This window comes from Carya illinoinensis, chromosome 6 (genome assembly GCF_018687715.1).
Source record: "Carya illinoinensis cultivar Pawnee chromosome 6, C.illinoinensisPawnee_v1, whole genome shotgun sequence".
NCBI lineage: Eukaryota > Viridiplantae > Streptophyta > Magnoliopsida > Fagales > Juglandaceae > Carya > Carya illinoinensis.
This window is the reverse complement of record NC_056757.1, coordinates 14608583-14628080: the sequence shown is the minus strand read 5'-3', so window position 1 is coordinate 14628080 and position 19498 is coordinate 14608583. Positions and strand designations below refer to the sequence as shown.

At 41.5% G+C, this 19498-nt stretch overlaps 1 non-coding gene across 1 annotated transcript; it reads left to right on the top strand.

Annotated features, from left to right (window-relative positions):
- The first annotated feature begins 18899 nt into the window (after positions 1-18899).
- LOC122314585 lies at positions 18900-19001 on the top strand. Its single transcript, XR_006243804.1, has one exon. It is a non-coding gene; the product is annotated as a small nucleolar RNA R71 (small nucleolar RNA).
- The last annotated feature ends 497 nt before the right edge of the window (positions 19002-19498 follow it).

The following is a 19498-nucleotide window of genomic DNA, read 5'->3' as shown; positions in this document are numbered from 1 at the left end:
CCATATGGTCATATTATTGATTAAGTCTATTGAACAAGATTCTAAGTTCATGTCAAGAAGTTAAGAATAAGTAATCATAGTTAATCCCATGAGATAAGAATAAGCAATCATGGTAATCCCATGAGATAAGAATAAGCGATCATGGTGATCCATGAGATAAGAATAAGTTTAAGATCAAGTTCATGTTATGTTATGTTATGTTCATGTTCATGTTCACTTTAAGTTTCAAGTTCATGTTCATATCATGTTATGTTCGTGTTTATGTTATGTTCAAGCTCACGTTCATGTTATGTTATGTTCATGTTTACGTTATGTTTCAAGTTCACGTTCATGTCATGTTATATTCACGTACATGTTATGTTCAAGTTCACGTTCATGTTATGTTATATTCATGTTTACATTATGCCTCAAGTTCACGTTTATGTCATGTTACGCTCAGGTTTATGTTAAATTCAAGCTCATGTTTATGTTATGTATGTACACATTCAAGCTATATTTCAAGTCTATGTTATGTTTCAAGTTCACATTCATGTTATGTTGCTAGCCCATTTTATATTATAAGTTCAAGTTCATGTCATGTCAAGTTCAGTTCATTCCATTCATATATCACATGTAAGTTATACGGGTATATGTAATAGGAATTATCAAAAACTGGTCTATATATTTACACACACACACCTTATAACATATACATATAGCCAAATTTGCACAATTAACATTACTGTTTACATAAAACACTAAAAAGGGTATGAACTTTATTACTTGCCTCGAGCCTTATGCAAAAATCAACTTTATGCAGAAAACACCTTCCATGCAGTCAGATCACACTCATGTCAGTTGTCACCTACATTTAATATGTCATTACATTAATTTCCTTCTGTTGTGCCTAAACTTTGACTCAAATTAATGAACCAAAAATTTAGTACAGTTTTACCTGCAAGTGTACAGGTGTTGTAGTATCTTACATGATCGAATCCACGGGGATTGACTTTTGTGATAAAGAAAATAAATTCAGACAATGAAACGAAATTACTAAAAAAAACGTGCAATCAAATGAAGATTGATAAAATAACTGAATCAAGCTAAAATGATAAAATGAATTGATATAGAGAAAGACTAAGGTTTTGAGGATCCGTGTAATAATTTATGATATTGTTTCCGATCGATTTACTTCAATTAAACTAGAATAATGATTCCGTTTAATTGGAAGATTTAACATTTAAGATCAAGAAAAATAGTCACTTATGATTGAGCGTGAACGATTGATGATTAAAACATTCACAAATCTATTTGAATATCACAGGGATTCCTCAAGCATTCACTGTATTCGGAAATCACAATGAGTCAAGATGAATATATAGATAACCAAAATATCCAATAATAAAATCCTTCAATCGATCAAGCTCACAAAACAAATTTTATGTGGATCCGAAAACAATATTTAAATTATTAAACTTTACCTCTAACCTTAGTATGAAAATTTAGCCAAACATATTTATTACAAATACTATAGAAATCACATAAATATTCTTTATTAGAAAACTAAAATAAAACATAAGAAATACTAAGCAACAATTTAGAAATAACAGAATTTGGAATCCAGTTGATGTCGAGACAATAAAATCCATGTTATCGTGGAACTGTAGCAAATAGAAATGAAGCTAGCAAGGCTGGGCAAGAACTCCCCCTCAACTCCCTCTCTCCACCGAATTCTCTTCAAGAAAAATAAACTCAAGCACCCATTGACACCTCTCTCTAATTCTGGAAACTGACCGACTACTTCCCTTTACAATCAACCAAGACAAATCCCAACCAATTAAATTCCTCTAGCTGATTCCCTTCAACCCCAGAAAAAGTAACAACCGACTCACTTTCTTTCACTCACCCTCTCTAATTCTCAACACAAAACTCCAGCATGTCTCTCTCTATTTCCCACCGACTCCCTCTCTCTACACGCCCCTCCAGCTCCAAACTCATGCATCGACACCTTTTTTATTCTCAAATCAAACTTAACCTCAGCCAATTAAATTCCTTCACGTCTACCCCTCAACTCCTACACCCACCGACTGCTTCTCTCTACACATCCAGCACAACATCTCAGCACAACATCTCTCTCTCAACTCACACTTCTCTACTCGGTGCTTCCTCAATTACCACATGTCTCCTTTCCAACATAAAAGAGTAGAAACAACCAATTAAATTCCTCCAGCCAATTCCCTTAAATCTAATCAATCCCAACTCACCGACTCCCTCTCTTCCTTTTCACAACACAACAAATTAATTCCCACCAATAAAAATAACCGACACTCCCACTTAAGAAACCGACTTGCTCTTCTTTTTCACAACTCTCTCTCGCCTACAGACTTCCACGTCCAATTCTATTTAATTTCTCTACTCTCACCACCCCTCTCCTCCTTTTACGTCTAGCAATATATATATATAGCTGCTTCAAGTCGGTCCAAACTCCCTCCTCCAATCATAATTCATTCCACTTCAATCACCACCGATTTTCACTCTTCACTCCCCTTCAATCACGGCACCTCTCTTTCTTTACACACCAACCAACTAATATTCAACTCATGCACCGATTTCTCTCTTCAATTCAATCAAGCACCTATTTTCTCTCATCATTCCTACACGTCTCCCTTGGTTGAAAAATTAAGCATGACACTTCTTTACTCACCCACTCTCCTATCTCTTCTCTCCATCCACTTTAGCTGCACCAACCTTCTTTCTTTTTTATTTTTTTCCAGCCCACATGCCTTCACGTTTCAGCTCCATTTTTAGACTTTGACTTTGCATGTATTTGTCCACCGCAAAACATTTTCTTCATCGCATGTGTTTATAAACAATCAAGATAAAAAAGTCACTACCGAAGAGTCATCTTCAGTATCTTTTTTCAGCTGCCAAGTACACTTCCTTCCTTCTCTTCTCAATTAATATGCACTTTTAGTCGAAAGTTCCAACCCAATTCCATTTGAATTTTATTTAAGTTGAAAATAAAAAGAAGAAAAATAATACTAAAAAATAAATTAAAACAAAAATAGATTATAAAAATAGACTATATATGTGAGGAAATATTGTCCCATTAAATCATAGTTATAAAATTAAGTATAAACATGATATTAATCAATTAAAAATGACAACTCGTATTTATGCTTATTAACCATTTTTTTTATCTAAAACCAATAATAGTGTCACGAAGAATTTAAAATACATTGGTTTTAAATAGCTAAACTATGCAATATTTCAGCTCAATCACACCCCACAACTAACTTTTTGCTAATCCTTGAGGAAAATAGTGAAAATTAATTGAGATGAACATTGCATAAATGTGACGCCCCCAAATCCCCACGCCCGAACACGGGGAAATCGAGACGTCCGAATGGTGACAACCCGGACCACCATCCTAACGACGTGTGCCAAGTGTGTGCAAGAGCGACAAAGTGCACAAGACAAACGCAGCGAGAAGCAAGTCAATAATTAAGTACCAGAATTTTTCTTAATGTAATACAAACTGTTTAAAACATACTTAAATAAAATATTACAAGAAACACAAATACAAGTTTGAAAACAGATAAAAAGCACAGCATCAGCAACCCGGCGGAGCCGCATCCTCGGGCTCAGCCTCCTCCTCCTCTTCCTCGATCTCTGCACCAAAAGCTACGGAACCAAGAAAGGTTCCGCAGGTAAGTATGACCCAAACACTACTAGATGAAAATACATACAACCCAAACAACAAGAAAACAAGATCAAACAAACACACGCCCCGCTACACATATATTTTAACACGCACGCCAAAACCCAAAAGGCCCACCAACCTCCATAAAGCCACACCTCGCCATTATCCCAGATAATGGCCCAAACCACCATTTTTCCCAGAAAAAGGATCATAACTGAAAAACCATACCACAACCCGCTCCGTATGCACCATGATCTCCCCTAGGGATCATCCGCACACCCTGGCTCAGTGCCACACCGTAGAGAACGGCTACGCGTGCGACACCTAAACGAGCGATGCCCAGACTCGTGCCATGCACGTACCGGGCCGGGCCATCCTCTAGCCCTCGCCAGCGAAGGGCCACGGGATCGGTGAATAGAGCGATGCCTGGACTCGTGCTCAGCACGTACCGGGCCAGACCCATCCTCTAATTTCCGCTCCCGGAGTCAGTGAGTAGAGCGATGCCTGGACTCGTGCTCAGCACGTACCGGGCCAGACCCATCCTCTAATACTACTCCGTCATCGCGCAGGGCCTCAGAATCGGTGAATAGAGCGATGCCTGGACTCGTGCTCAGCACGTACCGGGCCAGACCCATCCTCTAGTACCAAACTCGTCAGCGCCCAGACGACTACTCAGGGGATGTCACTCAGTATTGACCGCTCCCGAGTGACCAGAGGAGCTCCACCGTGATAATAACCCATCACGGCTTGGGCTCGTGAGACACACGCACCCAAACGCCAAAACGCCGATAAACATGATGCACATGCACGCGATATGCAACGCACACAAATAAAATGCAACGCACAACACACGGCCCAATCGAAACAACCAATAACAACCAACCAAACAAACACTCTGTCCTCAATCCATCCGACCCCCGAAACTCCTCGGACTCAGTCCGGAATCAACAACCAACAACAAACAATTAAATAAATAATTAAATAAATAAATCAATTGAATGAGCAATATATATTAAAATCTGAAAATAGGGTTTGGAAAATACTTACAGCGCTATACGGTATTTTTAGAAAGCTCGCGGCGTTGCTAACGGCGGAAAAACAGCAACGTCACAGTGAAAATTCACTGTGGCCGTGGGTCCGAAAAACCCACTTTTGAACGGGGACAAACTAGGACACGAGATTGATAGGGAATGGTCTAGAGGTGGTTGTGAAGCTAATGGAAGTGACGGACGGCCGTGGGTGGCGGCGGAATGGCCGGAAATGGCCGAAAATGGCAAATCGGAAAACAAGCTCGTGGGAGCTGCTCCGGTGGTCGATGGAGGCCGGAAATGGGTGGGTTAGGACGGCAAGAGGTCGGTGATGAAGTGGTGAAGAAATGGTGGCCGGAGGTGGAGCGACGGCGGCGGATCGGAGTGAAATCCGTGCGCCCTTTGGAAGCTTTTTCCGGCCAAATGGCCGGCCAGTTGGGGGTGGTTTTCGGTGGGGAGGTGCACCGGAGGGAGGGGAAGAAAATGGGACCGGTGGGAGGTTGGGAGGTGGCCGGACGGCGCTGGGCCGGAGGAGAGAGAGAGACGACGCGGGAGAGGGAGGGAAGAGAGAGAGAGCACCGGGGGGGGAGCCGATCGGGGAGAGAGAAAAGGAGGGAAAAAAAAAAGAAAAGAAAAAAAAGAAAGAAGAAGAAAGAAAAAAAGGAAAAAGAAAAAGAAAAAAGAGAGGAAAAAGGGAAAAGATGTAGGGAAAAGATGAGGTCCAAACCTCATTCCGGAAAGCAAAACTAACCCGCTAAAAAGATTAAAAAAACACAAAACAACTAAATAAAACACAACACCAAATAAAATAAATTAATTTAAAAACCAACATTAAAAAACGCAAATAAATTAAAATAAATAGCTAATATATTAATTAAAATAAAAACAATTATTTCAGCGAAAATACACTCAAAAACGGGTCATCACATCCTCCCCTCCTTAAAAACAATTTCGTCCTCGAAATTGCAAGATCACCACCAACTTAAACCAAGCCACACAAACGCACATGAACCAACTGAGACCAAGATTAAAATACATACCTTCATCATTCAAACAAATATGGATACTGCTCTCTCATGTCTGCCACTCGCTCCCAAGAGAAGTCTTGTGCTAACGGATCTCCCCAAGCCACTTTAACCAACGGTATCGTCTTGGACCTCAATTGTTGCTCCTTTCAATCCAAAATCTGCGACGGAACAACTTCATAAGTGAGATCCAGTTGCAACTGAATACTTGCTGGGTCGACGAAGCGTGGCTCTTGCTGTCCAAAGCTTTTCTTCAGGGATGATACGTGGAAGACATCATGAACATCCCCAAAATAATCTGGCAAAGCAACTCTGTAGGCGACGGACCCTACTCTCTCCAGAATCTGAAAAGGGCCGACATACCTTGGATCTAGCTTCCTCTTTTTACCAAAACGCTTGACACCTCTCATGGGAGAGACTTTAAGATAAACCCAATCACCAACTTCAAATGACAATTCTCTCCTCCTGGTATCAGCGTAGCTTTTCTGGCGACTCTGAGCTGCCGCCATTTTATCTCTGATGATCCGGACTTGGCTTTGCATCTCTTGAATTATTTCGGGTCCAATCACCCTACTCTCCCCAACTTCATCCCAACACAAGGGCGACCTGCACTTTCTCCCATAAAGAGCTTCGTAGGGAGCCATCTGAATGGTCGCATGGAAGCTATTATTGTAGGCAAACTCAATGAGCGGCAAATGATTTTCCCAACTCCCTTGGAATTCCATGACACACGCTCGCAGCATGTCTTCCAAAGTCTGAATGGTGCGTTCTGACTGGCCGTCTGTCTGCGGGTGATAGGCAGTACTGAACTTCAATTTAGTACCCAAAGCTGCCTGTAAACTCTTCCAGAACTGCGATGTGAACCTCGGGTCCCGATCCGACACTATACTCTTTGGTATGCCGTGTAGCCGCACTATCTCCTTGACATACAAATGGGTTAACTTACCCAAAGAGTCGGTGTTATTAACAGGCAGAAAATGAGCACTCTTCGTTAATCGGTCCACAATCACCCAAACAGAATTCTTCCCACTAGGCGTTCTCGGCAAACCCACAACAAAGTCCATCGTGATGTCATCCCATTTCCACTCAGGAATAGGGAGGGGTTGGAGCACACCTGCAGGTCTCTGATGTTCGGCCTTTACCTGTCGGCATGTGTGGCATTTTTCAACATGTAAGGCGATGTCCTTCTTCATTCCATCCCACCAGTAATTCTTCTTCAAGTCCCGATACATTTTTGTACTGCCTGGATGAACAGAATAAGGGACCGCATGAGCCTCCGCCATGATCCGCTCTTTGAAATCTGAGTCCTTTGGAATCACTCTGCGATCTCGGAACCGTAAAATCCCATCACTATCCAAGCTATAGTGCAACGGCCCTCGAGACTTTCGAACTCTTTTCCTGATGTTCAGCAGCTTCGAATCCTTTCTTTGGAGAGCTTTCAATTCTTCAAAATCGGTTACCCGAATATCAAGAACTGATGATAAAATCTCCACTTGCTGCGAACTCTCTAGTAGGAGCCTTCTCATCCCACAAAGTAACGAATCCACTTCCGACGGCTCAGCTTCGTCTTCCAAATGTGACTTCCGGCTCAAAGCATCAGCAACTATATTAGCCTTTCCTGGATGGTACTTGATCTCACACTGATAGTCACTGATTAGCTCCAGCCACCGCCTTTGCCTCATATTCAAATTTTTCTGGGAAAACAAATGCTTCAAACTCTTATGATCAGTAAATACCTCACAAGCTTCCCCATACAAGAAATGCCGCCAGATCTTGAGTGCAAAAACAATCGCAGCCAATTCTAGATCGTGCGTCGGGTAATTCTTTTCATGGTCCTTAAGCTGACGAGATGCATAGGCTACAACCCGTCCTTCCTGCATAAGGACACAACCCAACCCAAACTTGGACGCATCGCTGAAGACTACGAAAGGCTTATGCGGTTCAGGGAGTGCTAACACTGGTGCCGTCGTCAACCTGTTCTTTAATTCCTGGAAGCTTCTCTCACATTTATCTGACCATACAAATTCTGTATTCTTCCGAGTCAAGGCTGTGAGAGGTCCGGATAGGCGAGCAAAACCTTCTACAAATCTTCGATAATAACCGGCGAGCCCCAAGAAACTCCTGATCTCCCGTACTGTAGTCGGGCGTGGCCATGACAAAATGGCTTCTATTTTACTAGGATCAACTGCCACCCCGCCCCTGGAAATTACATGCCCGAGAAATTTAACTTCTTCCAACCAGAACTCACACTTGCTAAGCTTGGCATAAAGCCGGTGTTCTCTCAATCTTTCAAGTACCAGACTAAGATGATACACATGCTCTTCAACATCTCGAGAATAAATCAGTATATCATCAATAAATACCACCACAAAAGAATCCAGATAAGGTTGGAACACCCGATTCATTAAATCCATGAAAGCAGCAGGAGCATTAGCTAGCCCAAACGGCATCACCTTAAATTCATAGTGTCCATACCTCGACCTGAAGGCAGTTTTAGGCACATCCTGCTCTCTGATTCTCAGCTGGTAGTATCCCGACCTCAGATCAATTTTAGAGAACACGGCTGCTCCCTGAAGCTGGTCAAATAAATCATCTATCCGCGGGAGAGGATATTTATTTTTGATGGTCACCTTGTTCAACTCCCGATAGTCAATGCACATATGAAGAGTTCCATCTTTCTTTTTAACAAATAAAACTGGGGCACCCCACGGCGACGTACTAGGCTGAATAAATCCCTTCTCTACTAATTCTTGCAACTGAGTCTTCAACTCTTTCAATTCAGCCGGTGCCATGCGGTAAGGAGCCTTATGCACAGGAGCCGCTCCAGGTTCCAAATCTATAACAAACTCCATCTCTCGCACGGGGGGTAGTCCGGGCAAATCATCCACAAACACATCGGGGAACTCTTCCACAACTGGAATGTCTGCCAAGGACTTCTTCTCAGACGGCGTGGATACCATCTGGACCAAGAATGCATCCGCTCCCCATGCAATTTCTCTTCTTGCCTGTATCGCCGATATAATCATCGGTTTTTCTTTCAATTTACTCCCCGCGAATTCCAGACAATCACCATCCGGAAGCTGAAAGCTAACTGTCCGACTTCTGCAATTAATAGTCGCAGAATATCGGTATAGCCAATCCATCCCGAGGATGATATCAAAACCCAACAGCTTGAACACTACCAGATCAGCATCCAAAAACCTTCCCTCAAAATTTAACGGGCATCCCGAAGCAACTTTGGAACACCACACCCTCTCACCATCGGGTAGGGCCACTACCATAGCCTTCGGCAACGGTTCCGTGACCAAGTTACACACCCGAGCAAACGTGGAAGACACAAACGATTGTGAAGCACCGAAATCAAACAAGGTACAAGCATAAAACTCATACAAACGAACTCTTCCTGAACCAAACACACAACCCATGAAATCCAAAAAACAAAGAAAGAGCCAAATGCACCAAAAATTAAATCCAACTTAAAATTAATTTAATCCATACCTGTGATTACTCCAGCATCATGGGTCGCTGGTGCCTCATCATCTACCTCTCCGGGTGTGACAGCATAAACCCGGGCTTGCACTGGTTGTCTCGGGTTGGTTCTTCCACCGCGCCTACCTCCACGGTTCCCTTGAACCATTCTTGGACATTCTCGGGAAAAGTGGCCCGGCTGGCCACAAGTAAAACATCGAGCTCCACCAGAAGAGCACTCGCCCGCATGAGCTCTATTGCAAATTCCACATACAGGTACACGTCCTCCCATGCGAACACTTGAGGATGCTTGCGATCGAGTCCCGGACCGCTGAACAAACTTCTGGGGCGAACCCGAGCTACTTCCTTCACCAGAAAAACTCCGCCTCTTTTGTCCTGGAGGGGAGCCCATACCCAGATTATTTTCCCGCTCTATAAGGGTGGCCACATCCACTAACTCCTGAAAAGTGGATATCCGGTGGCTGACCACCAAACGGCGTATATCAGGGCGTAGTCCCTCCTGGAAACGCTCTGCTCGCAACTCCTCAGTGGCAACAAGATGAGGAGCGAATTGCTCAAGTTCTATGAACCTCCAGGCGTATTGTTCCACTGTTGCGCCCCCTTGGATCAAATTAGAGAATTCTCTTGCCTTTTGTTTTCTTACCGAGGCGGGAAAGAAGTGGTCATTGAACTCCTTCTTGAAACACTGCCAGGTCACTGCAGCGAAAGATCCCAACTCAGCTTCCAGCATCACCCTCCTGGTATCCCACCAATCAGAGGCGATACCCTGCAAAAGATAGCTGGCGTAGAGTACTTGCTGAGCTTCAATACATCCACACACCTCAAAGGTTTTCTCCAGGTCTCTGATCCATCTTCCAGCCTGAAGAGGATCCTCATTTCCAGTGAAGTGTGGAGTCCGATGCGCTAGGAAGCGCTCATAGGTGCATCCGGCTTGCACCATGCTACTTGACCCGCCCGGATACATCCAAGGCCCTCCCTGATATGGCCAAGGACCTCCTGGTTGTGGCCAATACACTCCCTGTGGCGGACAAGGCCCTCCGGGTGGTGGACAAGGCCCTCCTTGTGGTGGCCAAGGACCTCCTTGTGGTGGCCAAGGCCCTGTCTGTTGTGGCCTAATATTCTGTTGCATAAACTCCGTCATCTGCCTTATTGCCTCGGCTATGGAGTCATCTCTGGAGGTATTGTCCTGCGGTTCCTAAGTATTTTTCCTTGGTCTTCCTGGTCTTCCCATTTCCTGTCACAACACCACACTTGACCCTCCTTTAAGAAAACAGATAAAACCATCACAAAACCAACATAAACAAAAACAACACAACACAACAAGAAACAAAAGAAACCGGCATGTTAAAACATAACTAAATAAATAAAAACAAGCAAACAAGCTCAAACAAATAAACAAAGGAAACAACTACACTTAACATAATTTTTAAAACACAACTTTAAAACATTCTGGTACTACCTACGGGACATGTGGTTTTACCCAGAGCCAAACCGCTCTGATACCACCTGTGACGCCCCCAAATCCCCACGCCCGAACACGGGGAAATCGAGACGTCCGGATGGTGACAACCCGGACCACCATCCTAACGATGTGTGCCAAGTGTGTGCAAGAGCGACAAAGTGCACAAGACAAACGCAGCGAGAAGCAAGTCAATAATTAAGTACCAGAATTTTTCTTAATGTAATACAAACTGTTTAAAACATACTTAAATAAAATATTACAAGAAACACAAATACAAGTTTGAAAACAGATAAAAAGCACAGCATCAGCAACCCGGCGGAGCCGCATCCTCGGGCTCAGCCTCCTCCTTCTCTTCCTCGATCTCTGCACCAAAAGCTACGGAACCAAGAAAGGTTCCGCAGGTAAGTATGACCCAAACACTACCAGATGAAAATACATACAACCCAAACAACAAGAAAACAAGATCAAACAAACACACGCCCCGCTACACATATATTTTAACACGCACGCCAAAACCCAAAAGGCCCACCAACCTCCATAAAGCCACACCTCGCCATTATCCCAGATAATGGCCCAAACCACCATTTTTCCCAGAAAAAGGATCATAACTGAAAAACCATACCACAACCCGCTCCGTATGCACCATGATCTCCCCTAGGGATCATCCGCACACCCTGGCTCAGTGCCACACCGTAGAGAACGGCTACGCGTGCGACACCTAAACGAGCGATGCCCAGACTCGTGCCATGCACGTACCGGGCCGGGCCATCCTCTAGCCCTCGCCAGCGAAGGGCCACGGGATCGGTGAATAGAGCGATGCCTGGACTCGTGCTCAGCACGTACCGGGCCAGACCCATCCTCTAATTTCCGCTCCCGGAGTCAGTGAGTAGAGCGATGCCTGGACTCGTGCTCAGCACGTACCGGGCCAGACCCATCCTCTAATACTACTCCGTCATCGCGCAGGGCCTCAGAATCGGTGAATAGAGCGATGCCTGGACTCGTGCTCAGCACGTACCGGGCCAGACCCATCCTCTAGTACCAAACTCGTCAGCGCCCAGACGACTACTCAGGGGATGTCACTCAGTATTGACCGCTCCCGAGTGACCAGAGGAGCTCCACCCTGATAATAACCCATCACGGCTTGGGCTCGTGAGACACACGCACCCAAACGCCAAAACGCCGATAAACATGATGCACATGCACGCGATATGCAACGCACACAAATAAAATGCAACGCACACCACACGGCCCAATCGAAACAACCAATAACAACCAACCAAACAAACACTCTGTCCTCAATCCATCCGACCCCCGAAACTCCTCGGACTCAGTCCGGAATCAACAACCAACAACAAACAATTAAATAAATAATTAAATAAATAAATCAATTGAATGAGCAATATATATTAAAATCTGAAAATAGGGTTTGGAAAATACTTACAGCGCTATACGGTATTTTTAGAAAGCTCGCGGCGTTGCTAACGGCGGAAAAACAGCAACGTCACAGTGAAAATTCACTGTGGCCGTGGGTCCGAAAAACCCACTTTTGAACGGGGACAAAATAGGACACGAGATTGATAGGGAATGGTCTGGAGGTGGTTGTGAAGCTAATGGAAGCAACGGACGGCCGTGGGTGGCGGCGGAATGGCCGGAAATGGCCGAAAATGGCAAATCGGAAAACAAGCTCGTGGGAGCTGCTCCGGTGGTCGATGGAGGCCGGAAATGGGTGGGTTAGGACGGCAAGAGGTCGGTGATGAAGTGGTGAAGAAATGGTGGCCGGAGGTGGAGCGACGGCGGCGGATCGGAGTGAAATCCGTGCGCCCTTTGGAAGCTTTGTCCGGCCAAATGGCCGGCCGGTTGGGGGTGGTTTTCGGTGGGGAGGTGCACCGGAGGTCGGGAGGTGGCCGGACGGCGCTGGGCCGGAGGAGAGAGAGAGACGACGCGGGAGAGGGAGGGAAGAGAGAGAGAGCACGGGGGGGGAGCCGATCGGGGAGAGAGAAAAGGAGGGAAAAAAAAAAAGAAAAGAAAAAAAAGAAAGAAGAAGAAAGAAAAAAAGGAAAAAGAAAAAGAAAAAAGAGAGGAAAAAGGGAAAAGATGTAGGGAAAAGATGAGGTCCAAACCTCATTCCGGAAAGCAAAACTAACCCGCCAAAAAGATTAAAAAAACACAAAACAACTAAATAAAACACAACACCAAATAAAATAAATTAATTTAAAAACCAACATTAAAAAACGCAAATAAATTAAAATAAATAGCTAATATATTAATTAAAATAAAAACAATTATTTCAGCGAAAATACACTCAAAAACGGGTCATCACAATAAAGCTCTGAATTCAAACAAAAACAATCAAACATAATTCTGAATTCTCACAAAAAATTGATTCGTGACACTCAACACCAGGAGTTGTATCCACAAGGAAAGTCTCAATAACTGTTCACATAGAATTGAGGCAAATGTCTCAGAAATCAGATATGTGTGTGTGGCTAAACCTGTGTGTTCCTCACTAATAAGTATGATTTATCATAGGATTTTTCAACTTTAAGATTAATCATTATTGATTCTAACTACCTCAAAGCCTGAGGGACTAGCAGTTTTCACGCCAACTCTATTTAAAGGTTGAACACTCAACCCCCAAAGTTTTGGGTAATTGTTTATAGCCCTTTATTTAGGAAAACTTACACGATTTTCCTTTTTCTTTTCTTTTTTTTATTATTTTTTTTATTTTTATTTCTTTCTTTCTTTCTTTCTTTTTTTTTTTTTTCATAAGGCTCAGTAGTCCTGCAGTTTACTTCTCCTGTTTTAAATCAATGAACATTAATGAGGAACACTACAAGTGTAAGCATGTGCAAAATGTTCTTTCAAAACTTGCCCTCATTCTATATAAATCATACTAATTCTTATTTTTGTAAATATCGCATCCCGGTGTTTCAAGTCACTCCTCAACAAAATATGATGCATCATAAGTCATGTTCTATGCTTAAGGTTGAAAATAAATCTTCACAAAATAATTCCGCTCAACTACTCCACCAAGATACTCAAATCTAACAAACATGCTAGGAGTGTGTGTTAATCATTTATGTTTCAATGCACCTCACAAATTTTTTTATTTTTTTATGTTTATTTTTTTATTTAATTTTTATTTTTTATTTTTATTTTTTGTACTAACACATTTTTAACAGAAAACCCTCCCCCCAACTAAATGTGACATTGTCCTCAATGTTCTGCAATTGAATGTTCGATGATGTATGCTATACAGGCATGAATTGGAGCAAGATAAACACTGCAGAACATATATTGAGACAAAACTGATTAAACATAAAGGAAAGAAGTCACCTGAGATACTCGAGCGCATACAAGGAGTAGATTTCTGTCAAAGTTAAAAACACAAAAAGCAAAAGAAAGAAAAACAAATAAACAAATACGGTATTTATAATGAGGAATCAGAAATTAATTCTGATAAGCAGGATCCTCCAGAGTAGTGGACTCAACCTCTGGAGTAAAATCATCCAAAAATGGTTTCAACCTTTGTCCATTAACTTTAGAAACATTACCATTCTCTGGATTTTCTATCTCAACGGCCCCAAAAGGATAAACAGTTTTTACAATAAAGGGCTTGATCCATCGGGATCGAAGCTTGCCAGAAAATAAATGGAGCCTTGAATTATACAATAAAACTTTTTGAGAAGGCTTAAAAGATTTTCGAAAAATATTTTTGTCATGAAAAATTTTCATTCTTTCCTTGGAAATGCGAGAGTTTTCGTAAGCTTCATTCCTGATTTTCTCTAACTCATTAAGCTGAAACTTACGAAGAGAGCAAGTTTTATCCACATCAAAATTAAATTGCTTGATTGCCCAGTAAGCTTTGTGTTCCAATTCCACAGGTAAGTGACATGCCTTTCCAAAAATGAGTCAATATGGGGACATACCAATCGGGGTTTTAAAAGCAGTGTGGTATGCCCAAAGTGCATCGGTTAGTCGTAAAGACCAATCTTTGCGACTTGGGTTAACTGTCTTTTCTAAAATTTTTTTGATCTCCCGATTAGATACCTCGACTTGGCCACTTGTTTGTGGATGATAAGGGGTAGCAACCTTATGAGTAATACCATATTTTCACATTAAGGTCTCGAAAGGCTTATTACAAAAATATTTGCCCCCATCATTGATAATGGCTCGAGGTGTTCCAAACCTCGATAAAATATTTTCTTTCAAAAATTTTAGTACCACTTTGTGGTCATTGTTTTTGCATGGAACAGCCTCATCCATTTGGACACATAATCCACAGCTACCAAAATGTAGAGATTGCCAAAAGAAACTGGGAAGGGTCCCATGAAGTCGATGCCCCAACAATCAAATATTTCACAACAACCAAAATTGGATTTAATGGCATCATACTCCGGCGGGTAATCCCTCCCAACTTTTGACAATGCTCACAAGTTTTATAGAATTCATGGGTGTCCTTGAAAATGGTAGGCCAATAGAAACCACATTGCAAAATTTTAAAAGCAGTTTTCTTTCCAGAAAAATGGCCACCACATGCCCCAGAGTGACAAAAAGATATCACACTTTGAAATTCGTTATTGGGAACACATCGTCTAATTATCTGATCTGGGCAATATTTGAACAGATATGGATCATCCCAAAAGAATTTTCTTACCTCCACAAAAAATTTCCTCTTATCTTGTTGAGTCCAAATGTGAGGAATTTCACCTGTAGCAAGAAAATTAGCAATGTCTGCGTCCCATGGCACTTGAGATATACCAAAAAGTTGCTCATCTAGAACTGTATCTTTAATAGGAACTGTCTCTATGGAATCTAAAAGAAAAGGTCTAGATAGATGATCAGCAACAACATTCTCAACTCCTTTTTTATCTTTGATTATCAAACCAATTCTTGTAGCAAAAGGATCCATCTAAGCAACCTGGGCTTTGTATCTTTTTTCGCTAAAAGGTACTTTAATGCAGCATGACCAGTAAAGATGACAATTTGAGATCCAATCAAATAAGAGCGAAATTTGTCAAGTACAAAAATTACTGCAAGTAGCTCTTTTTCAGTTATTGAATAATTCATTTGAGCACTGTTTAAAGTTCTACTTGCATAATAAATAACACAAGGCTTTTTGTCCTTACGTTGGCCCAACACAGCTCCAACAGCATAATCACTAGCATCACACATAATCTCAAATGGTAAATTCCAATCAGGTGATCGCATAATTGGGGTTGAAATCAACATACCTTTTAGCTTTGTAAAAGCTAACTCACAATCATCAGTCCACACAAAAGAATTTTCCTTTGAAAATAAATTGCACAAAGGTCTAGAAATTGTACTGAAGCCTTTAATGAACCTCCTGTAAAAACCTGTATGACCTAGAAAAGATCTGATATCCCTAATGTTCTTTGGGATAGGTAATTTAGAAATTAATTCAATTTTGGCCTTGTCCACTTCAAAACCTTGAGAAGAAACAATGTGACCAAGAACAATCCCTTGAGTGACCATAAAATGACACTTCTCCCAGTTTAAAATCAAATTCTTTTCTTTGCATCTAATCAGCACTCTTTCCAAATGAGTTAAACATCCATCAAATGAATCACCAAAAATAGAAAAATCATCCATGAATATTTCAACGAAACGCTCTACCATGTCACTGAATATGCTCATCATGCATCGTTGAAATGTAGCAGGAGCATTACAGAGTCCGAATGGCATCCTTCGATATGCAAAGTTACCAAATGGACAGGTAAAAGTGGTCTTTTCTTGATCTCCAGGAGCAATCTCAATTTGGTTATATCCAGAATAACCATCTAGGAAGCAATAGAATTTATGACCCGCTACATGTTCAATGATTTGATCCATGAATGGTAGGGGAAAATGATACTTTCTGGTGACAGAATTCAATTTTCTGTAGTCAATGCACATACGCCAACCAGTAGTAACTCTAGTTGGGATCAATTCATTAGCAGCATTCTTAACTACAATCACACCAGATTTATTGGGTACCACCTGCGTGGGACTAACCCATTTGCTGTCAGACATAGGGTAAATGATCCCTATATCTAGCAGTTTTAATACCTCCGCTCTGACAACCTCTTTCATGTTGGGGTTCAGTCTACGCTGCATTTCTCTAGAGGGTTTAGAATTGTCCTCTAGATAAATCCTGTGGGTACAAATCAAAGGACTGATACCTTTGATATCAGCTATGGTCCATCCTATTGCCTCTTTGTGTTCAATGAGAACACCAATCAATTTGTTCTCCTGAATTTCATCCAGTTTTGATGAAATGACCACTGGTAATGTCTCTGCTTGACCTAAAAATACATATTTGAGATCAGCAGGTAGAGGTTTCAAGCCGAGTTTTGGTGTTTGCACACTTGAAGGGAGAGACACGACATCATGAGGCGATAATACCTCAAAACGTGTTCTCCATTTATTCTAGGAGTAGATTCTAGTAAAAAATTCATAGATGCAAGCACAGAATCATCATCAAAATTTACACCATGAACCAAACAAGCCTCAAGAGGGTCAAAACAACTTGAAAAATCAAATTTATTTTGAACAAGAGTTTGGATCAGATTTACTTCATGCACATCATCATCATCACCAAGTTGTTTACAAATATTGAAAATATTCAACTCCAAAGTCATGTTGCCAAAACAAATTATCATCACACCACTCCTGCAATTTATTAAAGCATTTGAGGTCGCAAGGAACGGCCTACCCAAAATTATAGGAATTTGAGTGCAAACATCAAAGACAGGTTCCGTGTCCAAAACAATGAAATCTACTGGGAAATAAAATTTGCCTGCTTGAACTAGCACATCCTCAACTATCCCTCTCGGTATTTTAATTGAACGGTCAGCAAGTTGGAGTGTTACCTTGGTGGGTTTAAGCTCACCAAGACCCAACTGCTCATATACCGAGTAGGGTAGGAGGTTAACACTAGCTCCGAGGTCAAGTAAAGCTTTCTCAATTTTGAAATTTCCAATCACGCAGAAAATTGTTGGACAACCCGGGTCTTTGTACTTTGGTGGAGAATTGTTCTAGAGGATGGCGCTTACCTGCTCAGTGAGAAAAGCCTTCTTCTGCACCTTCATTGTATGCTTCACTATGCACAAATCTTTCAAAAATTTAGCATACGATGGAATTTGTTTGATTGCATCCAACAAAGGAATGTTGATTTTAGCCTGTTTGAAAATTTCAAGAATATCAGTATTTTGAACCAACTTGTGAGAATGTTGCAATCTTTGGAGAAATGGGGCAGGTATTGGGGCTTTCACAGGCACATCTAATTCAATCCTCTCAAGTTCACCATCACTCGTGTAATTTAAAGAGTTGTTGGTCTCATCAACTTTTGTTGTTGAAATACTCTTATCAATTATTTTTCCACTGCGTAGAGTGGTGATGGACTTGGCATGTTCAAATTTTGAATCAGAGGGATTTGAATTTTTTACCTCAAATTTACCTTTGGGATTTGGCTGAGGTTGAGCAGGAAACTTACCCTTTTCTTGAGCATGCAATGCAGAGGTCAAGTCGCTAATAGAACTTCTCATCTCAGTAATGGCCTGCATTGTCTGAGTGTTGATATTGGCTTGTCCCTGCATAAAAGCCTGTAATGTCTCCTCAAGGGTTTTCTTATGTGGAGGCACATAAGGAGTAGAAGAAGATGACCCTTGAGGATTTTGATTTGAATTGGACTCATTCCTCCAGCTAAAATTGGGGTGATTTCTCCATCCAGGATTATATGTTTCCGAATAAGGGGAAGAAAATAGTCTCCTATAGGAATTCATGACATTTGCTTGTTCGTGCAACACCTCTTTAAAAGCAGGGATTTTTAGACAATCCTGAGTTAGGTGTCCACTAATCTCACAAATGCCACAATTTTCTTCTTCTTTTTCAATGGCCTTAGCCTGATTTACCTTCCTAAGTTCCATGGCTTCGACTTTTCTTGTCAGACTTGCTATCCTAGCATTCACATCATCATTTCCTTTAAGAACATACATACCTTCTTGAGACATGGCACTGAGTTTGGGCTTATTTGACCGATCAGAACGATCTGTGTTATCCCAAGATTGGGCATTTTCAGCTAACTGGTCAAAATAGTCCCAAGCGTCATCAGGATCTTTATTTAAAAATCACTGTTACACATCATTTCTACAAACTGACGCATTTGAGATGTTAAACCTTCATAGAAGAAACTAATGGTGCGCCAAGTCTCATAGCCATGAAGTGGGCAAGTTAGCAACAATTCCTTAAAACGTTCCCAACACTGAAAAAAAGTTTCATTTTCCTTTTGAGAAAAATTCATAATATTTCTGCAAAGAGTGTTAGTCCTATGAGTAGGAAAAAACTTTTTCAAAAATTCTCTTTGCATTTCTTGCCATGTGCCAATAGATCTTGGTCTCAAGGAGTTCAACCAATTTTTAGCTTTTTCTTTCAAAGAGAATGGAAACAACTTTAATCTAACAACATCATCATTGATAGTTTGGTTTTGTAAAGTTGCACAAACTTCTTCAAATTCTTTACATGCAAATAAGGACTTTCTGAATCTAAGCCATGAAACTTGGGAAGTAATTGGATTACTCCCGGTTTTAAATCAAAATTTTCCATATTCGTAGGAAAAATCATGCAAGATGGAGTACTTGTCCTTGTAGGCTGCAAATATTCGCGCAAAGTTCTCATTGGCGGATTATTTTGTGCCTCTTCATTTTCTTGTTCATCATGAATATTATGATTGTCAGCCATGGTATTAGAATGAGAATTTTTAGAATTACCTGACAAAGTATCAACCAATTCTTTTAAAACAATTTCCTCTCTT